This window comes from Biomphalaria glabrata, chromosome 2 (assembly GCF_947242115.1).
Source record: "Biomphalaria glabrata chromosome 2, xgBioGlab47.1, whole genome shotgun sequence".
Classification (NCBI taxonomy): Eukaryota; Metazoa; Mollusca; class Gastropoda; family Planorbidae; genus Biomphalaria; species Biomphalaria glabrata.
This window is the reverse complement of record NC_074712.1, coordinates 23,321,690-23,344,788: the sequence shown is the minus strand read 5'-3', so window position 1 is coordinate 23,344,788 and position 23,099 is coordinate 23,321,690. Positions and strand designations below refer to the sequence as shown.

General features: G+C 39.2%; 1 long non-coding RNA gene across 1 annotated transcript in view; it reads left to right on the top strand.

The window, feature by feature from the left end:
• The window catches only part of LOC129924524 (uncharacterized), a 47,738-nt gene that overhangs the window by 6,078 nt on the left and 18,561 nt on the right, over nucleotides 1-23,099 (top strand). The gene's annotated exons all lie outside the window — the stretch shown is intronic.

Sequence of the window (23,099 nt, the reverse complement as noted above, 5' to 3'; positions counted from 1 at the left end):
ATCGTAAAAAAAAAAACAACAACAACAAAAACGCTAGCTTAAAATCTATGGCCATATTACAAGATCTTCGGGGCTCGCAAAGACCTTCCTTCAGGGAACAGTATCAGGAAAATGAAGAAGACGCAGACAGAGAAAGCGATGGGAGGAACACATAAAAGAATGGACGGACCTGCCATTGAAAGTGGTACTAACTAAGGCAAAAGACAGAGAGAAATGGAGAAAGACGGTGGACGAGTCTTGCATGGTGCCCCAAACTGTCCAATAGACTGAGGGGTCAAGGCTCAAGGAAATGTGCTTTTGAAAATAGAAAGTTTCATAGCTATCTATTGTTAGTTTCAAACTTTTAAGCGACGACCTGATTCTCTACACTCTACACATAGTATAGAGGGGACTTATTTAGCTTATACCACCAAATCTTTCAAGTACAATTTCTTTTCCTTGTTTGATAGCAAACAAAATAATTAATTACAAATAATTATTAATTAACTGGTTAATTTTTTTTCTATAGATTCTTGTTTTGTCAGGTAGAAGATATAATTGTGCCAAATTTCAAGTTGATCCGAGATTGGGTGTGGGAGAAATAACATGCACACAAATGTACCAGACAGACAGTGAAGATAGACAGAATGAAGGTCACGGTTTTAAAAGTACCAGGTTTTCGTTTTCAAGGTTGTTGGCGTGTCGCTCCAGTGTCTAGTAAATACTTAGCGTCTGACCACCAAGTTGAACACTTGGCCTTCTCGTAAAACTCTGAAATTTAGGTCGGCGAAATGGCTTTGTTTTTATGTAGGAACCTACATTTCAACCATTTTAAAACAATATTCAGAAGACTATTTTACAAGAACTGATTAAAAATATATATATATAAAATAAAGTGTCACTGTCATGTTCATTTTGCTAGGTATTAATTTTTAAAAAAATTTTGCTTATTGGCGACCAAAATTTAAAATACTTTCATTTTAAAGTAGATTTTACAAATTTTTCTGGGTGCTACACATATATATATATAAAATAATAAAATTTGTATCAAATCATATTTTTTAAAACAAACTTAACATCATCTGCCTTCTAGATCGCAAGATCTTTAATGGAATTGACTTTATTCAATGTCTTTATGCTGACCCTTGATTGATTGATTGATTGATTGATTTTATAAACTGCACATCTAAAAAGGCTAAATCATTTTTTCAGTTTGGTATGACCTGCCTGGTCGTGCGATGTGCGTTTGGACTATCGTCACGAAGGTCCCGAGTTCGAAGTTTGCCAGATTCCCTCCCTCAGGACGTAACCTTCATTTCATGGGGAATCTCCGAAAAACAAAATGTTTCTTATTCTCTGATCGCCTCCTTGTGTTGTAACCTCTTGAACACTTTGATAACTGTATGCATAACTATGTTGGCTGTTTCTGTTGTATTATCAGTATAAGTGTTTTAAAAATTATCTTATCTTAGCTTATAAAATACAGACGTCTTTGAAAAAGAGAAGATGATTACGTTCTATGCGTCATACATCTAGTCATGCATGTTAACCAATGACCTGAATTTTGCCATTATGAATTAATATTATACTGGAAGACTCATTGTATTATTTTCTTGTTAAATGTATCAGATACTTACGAAAGCAAATACATTGATTTGTGTACATTGTGTAGAGAAATGAATGTCTGTACAACAGTTTTACAAAAATCGGTTTCTAAGGAGTTTGTTTGTTGGTTTTGATTTGAATCATACATTGAACATTGCTGAAAGCAGTCGAACTTCTTTCCCGCGGAGTCTCTCACCTGAAGCGTCATTTCACAAAGCCATCATAAAAACCTATTATTAACCTTTAAGGTCATTCAATAACCACGTTTATGTCTTACATGTAAGCTATTTTTAGCCAGGCGATGTATTTTTATTTCATATGTAAATGTATGTTAATCAGCCTTAAGTATAGCCCTACCTCGTTTTCAAAAGGAGGTCGATTTGTAGGCAAGTTATATTTGTCCAAATTCTAAAAGCAGAACTACATTCTAGACAGGGTAGACTAAACGTTTTTATTTCTTGAGCTCTTCAAAATACTAGACATCCTTGGCAACGAGTTACACTCCATAAAGACTTAATGAACTCTATTCTGTATAATAGTTTAGCTTAGGTTTTACTATTAAATTCTATTTTTCAGTTTACTTAAGCCGTTGCCCGGTTCCCTCTGCCGTGACCAACTACTTAAGCCATTGCCCGGTTCCCTCTGCCATGACCAGCTACTTAAGCCGTTGCCCAGTTCCCTCTGCCGTGACCAGCTACTTAAGCCGTTGCCCAGTTTCCTCTGCCATGACCAACTACTTAAGCCATTGCCCGGTTCCTTCTGCCATGACCAGCTACCTAAGCCATTGCCCAGTTCCCTCTGCCGTGACCAGCTAGTTAAGCCGTTGCCCAGTTTCCTCTGCCATGACCAACTACTTAAGCCATTGCCCGGTTCCTTCTGCCATGACCAGCTACTTAAGCCGTTGCCCAGTTCCCTCTGCCGTGACCAGCTACTTAAGCCGTTGCCCAGTTCCCTCTTCCATGACCAACTACTTAAGCCATTGCCCGGTTCCTTCTGACGTGACCAGCTACTTAAGCCATTGCCCGCTTCCTTCTGACATGACCAGCTACTTAAGCCATTGCCCAGTTTCTCATGCCTTGGTTAGGTCATGTGTGATCTTACTACCACATTCTGTGATCAATCAGTCACCACAGTGTTAGAGGTCTGTTAGAAACAGCCTGGGATTAGGGTGGGCTTACCTTTCTTACCACGTGCAATATGCACGATACTTCTGACTTACTTGGACTTACTTACACTTACTTAGACTTACGTAATCTTACTTAGACTTACTTTGAATTAGATTCTTCCCCGCCATTCGGCGCATTGGGTGGCAAGCTGTCTCCACAAAGATCTGTTCCTGGTAGAGTCTGAAGCCTCTTCCTACCTGGTTTCCACTGCTCTGAGGGCCTCCATGAAAGTGTGGTGCCAAGCTATATACGAGGACGTCCCTGTTTGAGCTTTCCTTGTATCGGCCTCCATGTCATCGCAACTCTTGGTATGCGTAATTCATTTTGTCGAAGAATATGTCTCACAAATCTCATGCGACGCTCTGTCAAAAGGAGGCCAATTATGGGTGCTTCTACGTCATTTCTAGTATGCATTTACTTGTAGACCCGAGTGGTGCAACTTCGTCGACGAAGTCCAAGTCCGTTATTTTATTTGTTCACGCCTTGGAATACCGAAGGTAGTCTGATTCATTGCTCTCCTCTTTATATAGTCGATGGCTAGGAGGGAAAGGAAGGAAGACAAGATGCATCCCTGTTTCACATCTGTCTCACAGCTGTCTCACATCTGTCTCACAGCTGTCTCGATGCTAAAGAACTCGGTTGTTCCTTCTTTCCTTTTAATGATGCACGTATATTGCTGTTTAGGTGTCGTAGAATATGGACGAATGTTTCTGGGATACCATAGTCTCTGGGATACCATAGTCTCTGGGATACCATAGTCTCTGGGATACCATAGTCTCTGGGATACCATAGTCTCTGGGATACCATAGTCTCTGGGATACCATAGTCTCTGGGATACCATAGTCTCTGGGATACCATAGTCTCTGGGATACCATAGTCTCTGGGATACCATAGTCTCTGGGATACCATAGTCTCTGGGATACCATAGTCTCTGGGATACCATAGTCTCTGGGATACCATAGTCTCTGGGATACCATAGTCTCTGGGATACCATAGTCTCTGGGATACCATAGTCTCTGGGATACCATAGTCTCTGGGATACCATAGTCTCTGGGATACCATAGTCTCTGGGATACCATAGTCTCTGGGATACCATAGTCTCTGGGATACCATAGTCTCTGGGATACCATAGTCTCTGGGATACCATAGTCTCTGGGATACCATAGTCTCTGGGATACCATAGTCTCTGGGATACCATAGTCTCTGGGATACCATAGTCTCTGGGATACCATAGTCTCTGGGATACCATAGTCTCTGGGATACCATAGTCTCTGGGATACCATAGTCTCTGGGATACCATAGTCTCTGGGATACCATAGTCTCTGGGATACCATAGTCTCTGGGATACCATAGTCTCTGGGATACCATAGTCTCTGGGATACCATAGTCTCTGGGATACCATAGTCTCTGGGATACCATAGTCTCTGGGATACCATAGTCTCTGGGATACCATAGTCTCTGGGATACCATAGTCTCTGGGATACCATAGTCTCTGGGATACCATAGTCTCTGGGATACCATAGTCTCTGGGATACCATAGTCTCTGGGATACCATAGTCTCTGGGATACCATAGTCTCTGGGATACCATAGTCTCTATTTTCTATAGTCATTCTCGCTGGAAACTATCAAATGATTTCTTAAAGTCGACGACGAAGCTGATCGTAAGCCGATGTTGGTACTCGATATGGTATTCTATAATATGTAGAACGAAGATCTGCTCTGCACATGATCTGCCTCTTTGGAAGCCTGCTTGCTCTTCTTTGAAGCCATCTCAACAGAATACTGCTGCAAACTTTGCCCGGGACAGAGAGTAGGGTAATGCTCCTCTAGTTGTTGCAATCTGCCAAGCTTCCCTTTTTAGGAAGTTTTACAATTCATTCCTTTTTGTCAGTCCAACAGAGATTTAAGAGATCAGTCATTCTGAAGCTCACTACAAACTATGTTTCTTTTTTCCACGTCGCCTATTTCCTAGTAGAACCGCTTTGGGTGTGCAGCTATGAGGGCGGTACAATTTTGTATGTTGGGATCCATTTAACAAGAAATACGATTTAATCGTGATCGCAGCGTAGTCAAGTATTTAATAGGCATTAGTTCGTGATCCCAGCGTAGTCAAGTATTTAATAGGCACTAGTTCATGATCCCAGCGTAGTCAAGTATTTAATAGGCACTAGTTCATGATCCCAGCGTAGTCAAGTATTTAATAGGCACTAGTTCATGATCCCAGCGTAGTCAAGTATTTAATAGGCACTAGTTCATGATCCCAGCGTAGTCAAGTATTTAATAGGCACTAGTTCATGATCCCAGCGTAGTCAAGTATTTAATAGGCACTAGTTCATGATCCCAGCGTAGTCAAGTATTTATTAGGCACTAGTTCGTGATCCCAAAGTTGTCAAGTATTTAATAGGCATTAGTTCGTGATCCCGGAGTAGTGAAATATTTAATAGGCATTAGTTCGGGATCCCAGCGTAGTGAAGTATTTAATAGGCACTAGTTCGTGATCCCGGAGTAGTGAAATATTTAATAGCCATTAGTTCGGGATCCCGGAGTAGTCAAATATTTAATAGGCACTAGTTCCTGATCCCGGAGTACTCAAATATTTAATAGGCACTAGTTCGTGATCCCGGAGTAGTCAAATATTTAATAGGCACTAGTTCCTGATCCCGGAGTACTCAAATATTTAATAGGCACTAGTTCGTGATCCCGGAGTAGTCAAATATTTAATAGGCACTAGTTCCTGATCCCGGAGTACTCAAATATTTAATAGGCACTAGTTCGTGATCCCGGAGTACTATATTTAATAGGCAGTTGTTTCTAGCATGGGCGTAGCCAGTATTTTTTTTTGGGGGGAGGGGGGGTTGGGGGGGTTCTCCCTTCCCCCGCCCCCCCCCCCCCCCCGCCAAAAAAATTATATGTTTGTATGAATGGATGTGTGTGTGTGTGTCTGTACATAATTAATCTCTATTACATTCTGAACCTTCATTCTTTTGGAAGACGTTTATTGTGCCCAAGAATAGGTTCTTCCTGGAGTTAGTGAAAAAATTGTAGACTCCTAGCCCTATCCAGCAAGGGGTCTTGGGGAGCGCTAAGAGCTCCCCCAGCGCGGTGCGGAGCCACGCTGCCGAGCACTATTTCTGGTATTGAAAGCCAACTAAACGCATATTCTGAGGTACCAACAGTGCATTATTTTGCTATCAAAAATTTTTATTTCAAAAACCTTATGTACTATTCTTACTGACTTAGACCCTCCTAACCCACATTTAGTGCTTTTCAATTTCATTGCCCTTTATTAATGGAGCTCAGCCACTGGTAGACATTTGTAACTTTTCTTGACTACTATCTTGGAATTAGGTGACTATTTCGCTTTAGATGTTATATGGTAGACATTTGTAACTTTTCTTGACTACGATCTTGGAATTAGGTGACTATTTCGCTTTAGATGTTATATCGAAAAGGGAAGTTTTATCGTCAAAATCATCTGTTGGGAGGTTTTAAACTAAAATATATCTGGAGTTGTTTTGTTTTTTTTAATTCAAAACCAAATTTAGTTATGGTCATAGAATTTGGTGACTGTAGTTTGCTTTAGAAATAACATTGAAGAGATAGGCTTTCAACCTTAAAACGCTCTGTAGGGGGATTTTAAACTCAAAACTATCTTGAGGGGTTTTAAACTTTTTAAAAAGCCATCTTGAGGCGAGAGGGTTGAAACTTAACCCTCCCCCCTATTGGCTTGGCTACGGAAACTCAAAACCCCTTGGTAGGGGATTTCAAATTTAAAACCCCTCAAAACCCCCCGGTAGGGGGTTTCTAACTCAAAACCACTTGGTAGGAGGTTTTAAACTCAAAACCCCTTGGCTGTGCTAGGACAAGTGATGGTTTAGTATTAAAATTTCACCTAAAATAAACAAAATTAAAGCAAAAGATCAGTCACTAAACTCCGACACCCCACCTTCGGGGGTGGGGAATTTCATTTCGGGGGGGGGGGTGTGTTGAACCCCAACACCCCATGGCTACGCCCATGGTTTCTAGTGTTTCTTAAAATGATCCAAGCGTAGTCAAATTCTCTTCTATTTGTAGAGAATCCTTCTATGTTCGAGATGGCTGTAGTTAGGTGATAAGTTATGCCTTTGTATTGTGTCTGATCATGAACATATTGAATAGAGCTAGATAGGATTGTGGTTGTTTGTTATTTGTACAATCATGCTTTAAATAACATATTGAACATAAGTAGATAGGATTGTGATTGTTGGTTATTTGTACAATCATGCTTTAAATAACATATTGAACATAAGTAGATAGGATTGTGATTGTTGGTTATTTGTACAATCATGCTTTAAATAACATATTGAACATAAGTAGATAGGATTGTGATTGTTGGTTATTTGTACAATCATGCTTTAAATAACATATTGAACATAAGTAGATAGGATTGTGATTGTTGGTTATTTTGTACTTCATAGCTTCTGAAAATATTTAAACCTGCCTTTCTTTCTGCATTACTTACCAGACCGAAGAGCCGCGCTTGAAAACTCAAACAATCTAATACTGGCAATATAAGTGTTGAATGTTGAATTACATGAAACTCAATGTATTCACCTCACTAGCAACATCTTGACCAATACATCACAAGGTCTGAAAGGGGAACTTTAGTTTACTACTAGTAACCCAAGAGACCAGACATCTGAGTGTTCTTGTGGAGACCAGACATCTGAGTGTTCTTGTGGAGACCAGACATCTGAGTGTTCTTGTGGAGACCAGACATCTGAGTGTTCTTGTGGAGACCAGACATCTGAGTGTTCTTGTGGAGACCAGACATCTGAGTGTTCTTGTGGAGACCAGACATCTGAGTTCTTGTGGAGACCAGACATCTGAGTTCTTGTGGAGACCAGACATCTGAGTTCTTGTGGAGACCAGACATCTGAGTTCTTGTGGAGACCAGACATCTTGTGGAGACCTCCATTGGTGTGCAATACAACACTAGCTATGTTCCCATGAAATGTCTTGAGGTACCGGTATTAGGTAGTCTTCAGGCTATAAGTATTCAAGTTGAGTGTATCCAATCTTACTTCGTTTCTCTGAGAGCCGGACATTCCTCACCAGATAAGCGGTAGGTCATAAGATACCAGGTGGTTTCATGCAAGCCGGCAATTTGTGTGTAGGGGAGAGAACTGATGATATTCTAGAGTCTGTTCAGGTTGCCTAATGTTTACTTTGCCTGTCCTAGCAGAACTCTCACTTTAAACAACTGTCCAGGAGAGTCCAGAAACAAAATGGCTGACTAATGACTTCATTAGAGGGTGCTTTTAAAAAAAATTAATTAAAATTTTAAATAAAGACTATAATCAAGAAAAATATATCATATCTAAAATTATATCAAGAAAAAAATAAACATTATATTTAAAATTCTATCCATCCATCCATCCATATATCTATCTATCTATCTATCTATCTATCTATCTATCTATCTATCTATCTATCTATCTATCTATCTATCTATCTATCTATCTACCTATCTATCTATCTACCTATCTATCTATCTATCTATCTATCTATCTATCTATCTATCTATCTATCTATCTATCTATCTATCTATCTATCTATCTATCTATCTAACCTCGTGTCTGTCTACCTGTCCGTCCGTCTATCTATGTGTGTGTGTGTGTATGTGTATCTAAGACAGAGACAGAGAGAAATAAATAAATAGAGATAGTCAAACAAAGTGTGCGAGTGGTGAGTGAGAGAATCAGAGTTTTTGTGTATGTGTGTTAGATAGAAAGGATGATAAAGCTGGAGAAAGAGAGAGAGAGAGAGAAAGAGAGAGAGAGAGAGAGAGAAAGGGAGATAGAGAGAGAGAGAGAAAGAGAGAGAATTCACTTAAATGTGTCCATAGCACATTAGACTCGAGTTTCCAGGCGAGCTCCTGACATGTCTGCCCCAGCCGATGTTAATACTAGAGAGAGTCAAGAGCTCATTTCGTTGTTTGCACTTAAATATTTATAGACCTGTGTTTAGAATTTGTAATAACAAATTTCGACCATTCCGTCAGGCGAACAATATCAGCCAGTCACTACAAAGCTTTAGTCTTTTTGACTTCTCTACAACAGCATGTAGACTTATTTTATTTTCATGAAACTATGTAGCTCTAAAGAGTCTATTTGACTTCACTACAATAGAATGTAGACTTATTTAATTTTCATGAAACTATGTAGCTGTAAAGAGTCTATTTGACCTCACTACAATAGAATGTAGACTTATTTAATTTTCATGAAACTATGTAGCTCTAAAGAGTCTATTTGACTTCACTACAAGAGAATGTAGACTTATTTAATTTTCATGAAACTATGTAGCTGTAAAGAGTCTATTTGACCTCACTACAATAGAATGTAGACTTATTTAATTTTCATGAAACTATGTAGCTCTAAAGAGTCTATTTGACTTCACTACAAGAGAATGTAGACTTATTTAATTTTCATGAAACTATGTAGCTGTAAAGAGTCTATTTGACCTCACTACAATAGAATGTAGACTTATTTTATTTTCATGAAACTATGTAGCTCTATAGAAGGTTATCTTTTGTAGCAGCCATCACAGTTTTGTTTGTATTGACTCTCTCAAGTTTAGATTGATAAAGTTACAATCTCTGGTTTGAAATCCCATTTCACGATCGCGCGTTGCTCAGATTTGTTTCGGTCACAACTAAACCGTATCTCTTGTTTCTAAAAAAAAAATATATGTGTTAACTCCCAACTTCCCATTTCAACAAGTTTGAAAGTAGATTTCACAATCTTTCTAGTGATCAATGAGACAGGTAGAGAGTAGCTTCTAGAATACATAAACACACTCAACTGTATACAAAATGTATCATGCAACTTATCAGGAACATAGAAACTAATTATCATTGTTATTGTAATAACAACTGACGTCTATGGGTGTTTCTATGAACATAACATAATTGTTTATTAACATGGGATAGAAAATAATAAAGTAAATGTAGTAGTTAACATTGTAGTGATAGTTAATTCTAGAAGTGATCAACATTATTAAAATAAAACAAAGTTACAAACACAGTTTATGTGAAAAAAAACAACTCAAAATCGGCCCCCGAAGTGGTCCACCTAGGCATGCAAAAAGGCAGGTTTCAATATTATGTAATATGTCAGATTTACAATATCTATTCTTGCTTACGAGATCTAAACGGGACGGACGGACAGGCAGACCACACAAAACTAAACTAATAGCGTCTTTTTCCCTTTCGGGGGCCGCTAAAAACCACAAGAAAAAAATGTTAATTGATTAAATAATTGTTGAATCAAGGCTGAACTTAAAAATCAGACTGTAAAACTTTAATCAGAGTCCATACACTCACTACACTGTCACAGTTAACATGCAGGATATCCTTAATACAGGACTTCTCACTACATTGTCACAGTTAACATGCAGGACTTCTCACTACACTGTTATAGTTAACATGCAGGACTTCTCACTACATTGTCACAGTTAACATGCAGGACTTCTCACTACATTGTCACAGTTAACATGCAGGACTTCTCACTACACTGTTACAGTTAACATGCAGGACTTCTCACTACACTGTTACAGTTAACATGCAGGACTTCTCACTACACTGTTACAGTTAACATGCAGGACTTCTCACTACACTATTACAGTTAACATGCAGGACTTCTCACTACATTGTCACAGTTAATATGCAGGACTTCTCACTACACTGTTACAGTTAACATTCAGGACTTCTCACTACACTGTTACAGTTAACATGCAGGACTTCTCACTACACTGTTACAGTTAACATGCAGGACTTCTCACTACACTGTTACAGTTAACATGCAGGACTTCTCACTACACTGTTACAGTTAACATGCAGGACTTCTCACTACACTGTCACAGTTAACATGCAGGATATCCTTAATACATTGTCACAGTTAACATGCAAGACTTCTCACTACAATGTCACAGTTAACATGCAGGACTTCTCACTACACTGTTATAGTTAACATGCAGGACTTCTCACTACACTGTTACAGTTAACATGCAGGACTTCTCACTACACTGTCACAGTTAATATGCAGGACTTCTCACTACACTGTCACAGTTAACATGCAGGATATCCTTAATACATTGTCACAGTTAACATGCAAGACTTCTCACTACAATGTCACAGTTAACATGCAGGACTTCTCACTACACTGTTACAGTTAACATGCAGGACTTCTCACTACACTGTCACAGTTAACATGCAGGACTTCTCACTACAATGTCACAGTTAACATGCAAGACTTCTCACTACAATGTCACAGTTAAGATGTAAAACTTCTCACTACAATGTCACAGTTAAGATGTAAAACTTCTCACTACAATGTCACAGTTAAGATGTAAAACTTCTCACTACAATGTCACAGTTAAGATGTAAAACTTCTCACTACAATGTCACAGTTAACATGCACGACTTCTCACTATATTGTCACAGTTAACATGCACGACTTCTCACTATATTGTTACAGTTAACATGCACGACTTCTCACTATATTGTTACAGTTAACATGCACGACTTCTCACTATATTGTTACAGTTAACATGCACGACTTCTCACTATATTGTTACAGTTAACATGCACGACTTCTCACTATATTGTCACAGTTAACATGCACGACTTCTCACTATATTGTTACAGTTAACATGCACGACTTCTCACTATATTGTCACAGTTAACATGCACGACTTCTCACTATATTGTTACAGTTAACATGCACGACTTCTCACTATATTGTTACAGTTAACATGCACGACTTCTCACTATATTGTTACAGTTAACATGCACGACTTCTCACTATATTGTTACAGTTAACATGCACGACTTCTCACTATATTGTCACAGTTAACATGCACGACTTCTCACTATATTGTTACAGTTAACATGCACGACTTCTCACTATATTGTCACAGTTAACATGCACGACTTCTCACTATATTGTCACAGTTAACATGCAGGACTTCTCACTACATTGTCACAGTTAACATGCAGGATTTCCTTACTACACTGTTACAGTTAACATGCAGGACTTCTCATTACATTGTCACAGTTAACATGCAGGACTTCTCACTACAATGTCACATTTAACATGCAGGACTTCTCACTACACTGTCACAGTTAACATGCAGGACTTCTCACTACAATGTCACATTTAACATGCAAGACTTCTTACTACAATGTCACATTTAACATGCAAGACTTCTCACTACAATGTCCCATTTAACATGCGGGACTTCTCACTACAATGTCACAGTTAACATGCAGGACTTCTTACTACAATGTCACATTTAACATGCAAGACTTCTCACTACACTGTCACAGTTAAGATGCAAGACTTCTCACTACAATGTCACATTTAACATGCAAGACTTCTCACTACAATGTCACAGTTAAGATGCAAGACTTCTCACTACAATGTCACATTTAACATGCAAGACTTCTCACTACAGTGTCAGTTAAGATGCAAGACTTCTCACTACAATGTCACATTTAACATGCAAGACTTCTCACTACAATGTCACAGTTAAGATGCAAGACTTCTCACTACAATGTCACATTTAACATGCAAGACTTCTCAGACAGAATGGTGGCCCAGACAGAATGGTGGCCCAGATAGAATGGTGGCCATTTCTTTTTTCTCTGTCTATTACGTTCAGAGCTAAAAAAAATATTAAAAGTCCAATCGAAAATGTCAGCAGGTTGTCTTGAACTGTACTTCAAATAGCTACCACGGTTACTGTTCTTGTGAAAGTTTTTTTTTTTTGTTATGTATAAAGTTTATCTAAAATCACATGATGATTGCAAAAGACGTTGACAAATAATTATTTTTACACTCATTAAATGATGGTCTGATAATTTGGGGGTCACTTGCTGGTTAGCACTTCCTGGGGGTCGCTTGCTGGTTAGCCCTTTCTGGGGGTCACTTGCTGGCTAGCACTTCCTGACGTCGCTTGCTGGTTAGCACTTCATGGGGGTCGCTTGCTGGTTAGCACCTCCTGGGGGTCACTTGCTGGTTAGCACTTCCTGGGGGTCACTTGCTGGTTAGCACTTCCTGGGGGTCACTTGCTGGTTAGCACTTCCTGGGGGTCGCTGGTTAGCACTTCCTGGGGGTCACTTCCTGGGGGTCGCTTCCTGGTTAGCACTTCCTGAGGGTCACTTGCTGGTTAGCACTTCCTGGGGGTCGCTTGCTGGCTAGCACTTCCTGGGGGTCACTTGCTGGTTAGCACTTCCTGGGGGTCTCTATAAGTGTGAACTTGTGTGTACTGTATGTTGGGTGAGTGAAGACTAAAGACCATGGGGGTCATGTGTACATTTATTATTGGTAACAAAAGCAAAAGACAGTGTTAAACATTTAAAACTTAAAAATACCTAAATAAATAAATGCCAGCCACAACTGGATTCGTCTAACTTCACAATTATTCTAAAAGATGCTAATCTAGCTGTAATGAAACTAAATTGGCGGCATTACAACACGGGCGTGATATGTGATATCTTAGCACAGCGACACAGTGAAGAGAGAACAGTGGGGAGGAGGGGAGGCCTGGCACAGGAGAGAGAATCGATACTACACCATCAAATCTTTGTGTCATTTTGATTGGTCCTTGTTCCAGGCCTTCCTTAGTGCATTCATTTCAGCCGTTCTATATGACCTCTTTAGCGTATCAATACAGGGAGAGTCAATTTTAATTAGACTTCAAAATTGAACTTTATGAATGACATAAGAAGAATTCGTTATTCTGTATAGATGTCCCTCTCTGTAGGTTGGGGAGCAAGGAGCAAACGTTGGGCATTTTGACTAAGTTATCAAATTGAGGAAGTCCGCAAAGGGTCTGGAAAGTCACTTGTATGAAACCATACATTATGACACGCAATCGTAGGGCTTTTGAGATTTAAGATTTAAGCCTGTTAAGCCCTCACTATCATGGAGTTATTGATGACGTCGAGTGCCTAACACTACCTTTTCCTTTTCTACAGACACATTTGGTCTAATTCCAATACAAACCTCCTTTCTCACGCAAAAAAACTCAAAATAGGTGTCTCCATCAGACTTTGCCATGGGGGAAAGAAAAAAAAAACACAATTCTTTAGGGTTAGGAAAAAACAATCGCTGCAAGAAGGTAATAAGACATTTTCTAAGATGGAGACATTGTAGAAATGGTGGCAAAGCAATGGTATTTATTTCTAAAGAGCTTCCATAACATACAATAGACTTACTTCTCATTATAGTACATTGTAATAGGTTAGAATGGTATGTTATTTATATTGTTACGTATTTCTCAATCTTCTGGCTAGATGTATTAGTTGGCACACAAATAAAAACACTGCAAAGAACTTGACTACTAAACTTTCAGTTTCATATAACTTTAATGACTATTAACTCTAACATTACTGTAACATGTAGCGTAGAAGACTGTACAATATCTGTCAGTTTACAGTTAGCTATACTTCGTTGCACTGCATCTCTTCACTTCGTTGCAATTCCTCTCTTCTCAATTTGCATCGAGCCGTATTCCACAGAATAGACCAACGACACACTTCCCAGTGTCGCTCCAGGTCTCCTAAAGCTGAACCAAGTCGCACTCAAGTCTACCGAATCAGAGCCGCACACGTCTTACATCGACTGTATCGACTGTAACGGCTCAAGTCCACTGTAGTTCGCTGTATAGACTTTAACGACAGTAGTCCACTCCAGTTAACTCTACCCTAGTTAACTTGCACTGAGTCGTACACATTTCTCTTCCACAGAGCCGCACACGTCTTACATAGACTGTATCGACTGTAACGGCTCACTCACGACTCCATACGACTGACTTTCACATTAACTCTCTGGCTTATATAGAGTCCCTAATCGCTTGTCCAAAGTTGCACAAACACGGCTAGTATTCTCTGAAATAACACGTGAGGAAACGTCACATCCTGTCTCTATTTATACACGTAGATTCCAGAAAACACTCGATGCAGTGTCATCAAGTCGGGGTCACACGTAGTGACCTTTATCTGTCACTGTTCATTAGTAATTGTCCCCCTACTTAGATCTGTTCGTCCCCTGGAACAACACGTGTGGACACGTCACATCCTGTCTTTGTTTGCACATGTAGATTCCAGGGAACACTAGTTGCTGTGTCATCTCGCCGGGGTCATACGTTGACCTCTACCTATCACTGTTCATTTGTAACACTGCCCCCTTCTTAGATCTGTTCGTCCCGAACAGATTCTACTTCATCACGATACTGATGAAATCGATCGACGATCAAGTAGGAAGCTTTCGTGGTTGCCCCCTTCTCAGAGATGTTCTTTCAATCTGGCCGTTGTCCATCTTCTATCCATAGAAGAATGGGAGCGAAATCCTCATTTTTCAGCAAGTCCTCACAAATGTTTTCATCAATCATGGTATGGAAACATCGACCTTCAGATGACGACATTGGGCAGCATTCTAACGAGTTCGTGCTTCACTTGCTAAGTTTTACATTTTCAAGCATCTTTTTACAGAGCTTCTTCAGAGATACACAGGTTCATCACAGTACAGCAATATTCACATGTTCTTCTTACAACAGCAACTGACTTTGGGTTTGTACGATGCCTGTTGATCTTCTTGTACAGTTTTATTTGTACAGTTCTATCTCAGATGGTTACTCACTTCACAGTTCTGGCATCTTACACTAGTTCTGTCCTTCTTGCTTCTGACTTGATTATCGTTCTTCTAAAACCTTTGTTATACTTCATCAACCTATTTTCATGAGGAATGTTCTTAAATTATTCTTTAGTGGCTTCACACTTTCAACTGATAGTAAGGCTTTCGTCTTTGATCTGATGGTTCCGGACAGAATCTTTCTAACAACATGGGCTATGGAGTTTCATTAGTGCAGGTGGGGGTCTATCAACGGGAGAAGTGGTGGGCTTGTTTTCTAACAACATGGGCTCTGGAGTTTCATAAATGCAGGTGGGGGTCTATCAGTGGGAGAAGGGGTGGGTTTGTATCTTGATCTTGTTGGAGCCATCCACGTTGCACTCTGCATGTGTCGCTTTCTCCGCCTCCTCCATTTGATATTTCTTTGGTTGAGTTGATGTCGTTGTTGTTGTCTTGTTTTCTTGTCGATCATTGCTGATGGCAGCCACTTAGCACATAGGAAGGCATTGCATTTCATAGCTGTAGTCATCAAGACTGTTGATCTAACAAGTTGCTTCAGCATTATTCTTCGATGGATGCTTTGCGAATGAGCTGCAAGTCCACTTGATGGCAAGTTGTCAAACACGTCAGCACCTTCATCCGAGTCTGGATGACTCGACTGTGGAGCAGGTTGATAACATTCAACGTACAAAGGTCCATCAACTTCAGCATCAGTTTCTATTGTAATTCCTTGACTATCACCAGGACTCCTCGCGCCTACCTTGACAGCTGAACAAGCTTCTGTTAAGTCTAGAGCTTGTTGGTGTGTTTCTTGGCATTCACAGTCTTCTTGCATAGCTACGTACGTACAGTTCTTGTCAAACGCATGGGTGCAATAATCAAGCTTCGAGTTCCTCTCGTAGACATTGGCAGATAGAAGACAGAAGTCTTTAAGGCCCACAGCAACAGGCTTGGACGCAGACCCAACGTTGTCTTGATCTGTTTGGCTAGTTGAGGTACTCATATCAGGTATATCTATAGCTAAAGCTTCGGTCAAACTATAGGTCTCTTCTATTGTTTCTTCAGCGGTCTCATTCTGCTTCTCGTTGAAATAGTAACAGCTACCGTCTCTTTTCATTTCTTGTGGGCCACATTCGTTTGGTTTGCTATCACAGTCACAGCCAGCACAACCATCACCAGCATCCCTATCGTAATTGTCTGTATCGCCACATTCTTGGTTGGACAATTGTTCGCTGTTCATCAATGGTGTAGCTCTTTCATCTGTCGACTCAATCTGATACTGCTGAGTGTTCAGTAGCTCGTTCATCATGATTCTCGTTTGATCTTTTATTGTATCTGTTTGTTCTTCAGTCTTGTTGGGCGTGGTAGCTATTTGTTCATTCTCATTCATGACTTTAATCAACTGGTTAAATGAAGAAAATCTAGTGTTGATTTCTGATTCTATCTCCTTAATGCTCTCTTTCACCGAGTTCATTTTGTATTGCAAAGTTCTCAGGAGCTCCATCGTATTAGGTTTGATTTCAAATTGGCAAGTGTCTGGATTCTCATCTTCCTCCAACAGGGCTTGTCTGAGACGTGCTGTTAGCGTTTCCTTATTTCCGTTAAGCTGTAGACCTCTTTCTCGAAGCTCTTGTCTAAGTTCTTTCATGTCAAGTTCATTAAAAAGTTTGATGGAACACATTCTAGCCAGAAAGATCCCACTTCTGACACCAGTTGTTACGTATTTCTCAATCTTCTGGCTAGATGTATTAGTTGGCACACAAATAAAAACACTGCAAAGAACTTGACTACTAAACTTTCAGTTTCATATAACTTTAATGACTATTAACTCTAACATTACTGTAACATGTAGCGTAGAAGACTGTACAATATCTGTCAGTTTACAGTTAGCTATACTTCGTTGCACTGCATCTCTTCACTTCGTTGCAATTCCTCTCTTCTCAATTTGCATCGAGCCGTATTCCACAGAATAGACCAACGACACACTTCCCAGTGTCGCTCCAGGTCTCCTAAAGCTGAACCAAGTCGCACTCAAGTCTACCGAATCAGAGCCGCACACGTCTTACATCGACTGTATCGACTGTAACGGCTCAAGTCCACTGTAGTTCGCTGTATAGACTTTAACGACAGTAGTCCACTCCAGTTAACTCTACCCTAGTTAACTTGCACTGAGTCGTACACATTTCTCTTCCACAGAGCCGCACACGTCTTACATAGACTGTATCGACTGTAACGGCTCACTCACGACTCCATACGACTGACTTTCACATTAACTCTCTGGCTTATATAGAGTCCCTAATCGCTTGTCCAAAGTTGCACAAACACGGCTAGTATTCTCTGAAATAACACGTGAGGAAACGTCACATCCTGTCTCTATTTATACACGTAGATTCCAGAAAACACTCGATGCAGTGTCATCAAGTCGGGGTCACACGTAGTGACCTTTATCTGTCACTGTTCATTAGTAATTGTCCCCCTACTTAGATCTGTTCGTCCCCTGGAACAACACGTGTGGACACGTCACATCCTGTCTTTGTTTGCACATGTAGATTCCAGGGAACACTAGTTGCTGTGTCATCTCGCCGGGGTCATACGTTGACCTCTACCTATCACTGTTCATTTGTAACAATATATATACATATAAACATAGTGCATGTGAACAATTTGTCGCTCGGCTACATCATTGAGACGGGCTATAAGACAAAACGAATTCTCAAAATGTGAAGAAGAGCAGCTATTTAAAAAAATACGACTAGGTCTAATCATTCTGTAGTGTACAGTAGTTCTCACACTATAAGACCTGATTGTTTGGAACTCTTCAATGACTAGATATTTCTTGGGTACACTATAGGAGCCAGGTGACACAAAGGTGGCACGAAGTGTTGAGACAGTAGTAGAGTTACTTGATGTCAAGTGTCATGTAGCTTGCAGACAAAACAAAGTCTCCCTTCAAAAATGTCCAAGAGATAATCACTTCCAGGGGATCACTTCCTGGCTAGCATTTCCTGTGGGTCACTTCCTGGTCTGCACTTCCTGGGGGTCACTTCCTGACTATCACTTCTAGAAGTCACTTCCTAGCTAGCACTTCCTGGGGTTCACTTGCTGGCTAGCACTTCCTGGGGGTCTTTTGCTGGCTAGCACTCCGGGGGTCACTTAATAGCTACCACTTCCTGGAGATCACTAGCTGGCTAGTACTTCCAGGGGGTCACTTCCTGGCTATCACTTCCTGGGGGTCAATTCCTGGCTGGCACTTTATGAGAGTCACTTCCTGGCTAGCACTTCCTGGGGGTCACTAACATAGAAAAGTCACAAGGCAGATGGCACGATGAGCCACCAAAAAAGCCTGTCACTTACTGAAATATAAACAACTAATCCGCCATAAATGGTGAGTCCTGTAGAACAGTACGCTTTATGGATCAAACAATAATCCCGCATATAAATCAAAACCGTTTCACCAATCTTGATAAAACTTAGCATAAATGTTCTTTGGTATACAAACCGTGGCGTATGTAGGCTATAGAAGCCCTAAAACAAACTAAAGACCCTCAAAAAAAAAAAGTTGCCCAAAAGTTGCTATGAAAGTATTAGTATTTCATGGATCTAGGCTGTTTGCCATGTTTAGATCGAAAGGATCTAGATCTAGATCTAATTTTTAAAACTACACTTTGCAAAGATAGTTTTTTACTTTAACACATGAAAATACAAAATATAGTCTATTGATTTCATTATTTAATAAAATTAGCCTTCAAATTTGTGTTTCAAAAGCATTTTTTACATAAATTCGTTCCTTATATCTGTATGTTTAGAATTCCTGACGTACATTCTTTCATAGACAAGACCGAAAAGTTACAGATCTCTCTATTCCTAGGTCTAAAACTCTAATTCACTCTAAGAACTGCTATTCGCAAAGATAGATTTATACTTAAACACATGAATATACTAATTATAGTTCGTGCATTTCATATTTTAATCAAATTAACATTCAAATTTGTTTTTCATACATTCGTTCGCTATAGCTGCAAAGCTTTGTTGACATACATTTTAATAGTTCCATTCATGAGTCGCGTAAATCTAACAAAAAAGGTCACGCATGCGCAGAGCGAACCCTGCTCGCACGCGCAGAACAAACTCTATCCAAGCCAATATCTAACTCTATATTAGTCTAGATCTAGCTCTAACTCAAGATCTAAAAAAAAGTCTTTTCATTTCATATTTTAATCAAATATATGTAGGCCTACAAACAAATGTTTTTATTTGAAAAAATGGATATAGGTCGATTAGCTATTTTGATAGCTCCATTCATACTACTTTTACATTTACACATTCCGCATTCTCTTTACTTATAAGATTATTATTTTGCTTAATTGTTTACAAAACACTCTCAGTGACTATATCGACATTAATACGCAAATTATGCCAGCTGGTAACATATGGCTGTATGTGTATATACATATATATTATAAATATATCTAGATCTGGGCTCTATTTAGTCTTATTTAGACTTCCAAGTGTAGGCCTCTATAATGAGGATATGTCAAAACTATAAAAGTAGTTCGTTATTTTAGGAACTTATAACTAAAACGAAGTTTGTATCAAAATTCCACACTAAGAATGACATTTGAATCAGTATTCTATTCAATGAGTTAGTTAATAAATGGAAACTATCTTTATAATGATCCATTGACACTTAGATGCAATTTTTTTGTACCAATGCGCAAATCTATGAATTAAGCTTGAGTTATTAATGAAGAAGTCCATGACCTTTTAAATAAGTTACCTCCCCTGAAGTTTTTCATTGAAAAGTGGTGTAATTTTTTGAAAAATCGCTTGCATATATAATTTTTAAAATTAGATGGTTCACTATCGGAAAAAAAGTAGCCGTTGCATCAGCACTTTGAATGATCTAAAATATCCTGATGTCTGATTTTCATTTTCTCTTCTAGTTTCTGAGATCTAAACGGAACGGATGGACGGAGAGACGGACAGACAGGCCACACAAAACTAATAGCGTCTTTCCCCTTTCGGGGGCCGCTAAAAAAAAAGATCTACTTTGTTCTGTTTTGCTATTTATTTTGTAGTTGTAGACAATGGAGTCAGATATCTGACTCTTCATCTAAATGAATCTAAAACAATGTATGCTACACATAGATGCTCAACAAGCACCTGATCATAGTAAGCCGACATAGTTTTTATGGAGGATTAATTCTCAGCTGTTATCAATATTGTTTGCCAAATAAAAACTACCACCCGCAGGATAATCTTGAGCCTACTCAGTTGCAGTTATTCTCAAACTGCTGCGGCTCATAATCACCAAGCTGAATGCAGCTTTTTTTTGATAGTTGATCTTTTTGGTCAGTTACAGTTTCCAGTATTTTGTGACCATGCACTCCCTCTTACAGCTAGAAATAACTTTCAGGCTCTGGTATGAAATATAAAAAGGTTTTATAGATATACAATTATATATATATAAATGTAAGTCAAAGCGCTAACTTCCTTATCTCGTTCCAAGTTGTGAAGACTAATTAACAAAAATAATAAAAATAATAATAATAAAATCTTTATTGTACGTAAGGAAATTTGTCTTAATTTGTGCATTACACCAAACAAAAAACATTATAACTATAAAAAGACAAATACACATTCACACCAGACTCACTCATAGTTTACATGTGACAAAGTTTGTTTCTGTTTAATGATTTGATTGCCAGGGGAACAAAAGAGTTTTTGTGTCTGTTTGTCTTTGCTATCGGTGTCTTGTATCTCTTTTGTGATGACAAATTCACAAAATCCGGACCCAAAGGGTATTTTTTAATTTCTAAAAAAATCAAACAAAGCATTAGAGTTTATTAAAATAATTTTTTTCAAATCAAATAAAAACATACAACTAAAATGTTATTTTACCTTGATTTGGCCAATGATGGAATATGCATCCTCTGTTTGGGACCCATTAACTCAAGAAAATATTAAGAAACTGGAACAGACACAAAATGGGGCAGTTAGATTTTAACAAACGAATATTCACATTTGACTAGAGTAACACCTTTAGTAAAATCACTCAATTTAGAAAGCCTTCAGGATAGAAGACTCAAAAGTAAAGTAGCAATGAGACATAAAACACTGAACCATAATCTTCAAATACAAAAACAAAATCTAATAAAAATACTCGGAAGGATACAAAAATAAACGCACATTTCTTGATCCATAGTCTATGACAAATTTGTACAAATACTTATTCTACGGTAGTGATATTAGAACATGGAATGAGTTGCCTGAATTTATTTTTTTAAATTAACGTCTGTATTTTATAAGATAAGATAAAAGATCTTGCTCACCCCTGTTCTAGAGTTATTGGTAAAAAAAAAAATGTTTGTATAACAGATGGAAACTAAAAAAAAAAGTTATGTCCCAATCTTGAAGCCATTTGACATAAATAGGTAGCTTTACCTTAACACACTCCGGGGGAGGGGGTGCAAGTATTAGGCCAATAACTTGAATTTTGTCAATGGGATAAGGAAAATCTACAATGAGGCTTTGATTTGACTAGCAAACATTACATGGATATTTTTACGAATTATTAAAATAGCATGATTCTTTATAAAAACAACTAACATTAAAACAACCCGAGCAAGGCCGGGTAAAATCATTGCCTATAGTTTAAATACATTCCATAGAAACAAAACTATTTTCGTCTTTTTGTTGAAAACATACATTGTTTTATTTTCCCCTGGAAACAAATAGTGCCTGACTCTCCTGTGTGCTGCTGGGGGTATTCAAACAAATAGTGCCTGACTCTCCTGTGTGCTGCTGGGGGTATTCAAACAAATAGTGCCTGACTCTCCTGTGTGCTGCTGGGGGTATTCAAACAAATAGTGCCTGACTGCCTGTGTGCTGCTGGGGGTATTCAAACAAATAGTGCCTGACTGCCTGTGTGCTGCTGGGGGTATTCAAACAAATAGTGCCTGACTGCCTGTGTGCTGCTGGGGGTATTCAAACAAATAGTGCCTGACTCTCCTGTGTGCTGCTGGGGGTATTCAAACAAATAGTGCCTGACTCTCCTGTGTGCTGCTGGGGGTATTCAAACAAATAGTGCCTGACTCTCCTGTGTGCTGCTGGGGATATTCAAACAAATAGTGCCTGACTGCCTGTGTGCTGCTGGGGGTATTCAAACAAATAGTGCCTGACTGCCTGTGTGCTGCTGGGGGTATTCAAACAAATAGTGCCTGACTGCCTGTGTGCTGCTGGGGGTATTCAAACAAATAGTGCCTGACTGCCTGTGTGCTGCTGGGGGTATTCAAACAAATAGTGCCTGACTGCCTGTGTGCTGCTGGGGGTATTCAAACAAATAGTGCCTGACTGCCTGTGTGCTGCTGGGGGTATTCAAACAAATAGTGCCTGACTCTCCTGTGTGCTGCTGGGGGTATTCAAACAAATAGTGCCTGACTCTCCTGTGTGCTGCTGGGGGTATTCAAACAAATAGTGCCTGACTGCCTGTGTGCTGCTGGGGGTATTCAAACAAATAGTGCCTGACTGCCTGTGTGCTGCTGGGGGTATTCAAACAAATAGTGCCTGACTGCCTGTGTGCTGCTGGGGGTATTAAAACAAAAGGAAATCAAGAATTCTTTGCTGCTATTGTGGACAATGTCAACAATTAACAAACAAAACCCACATGATAAT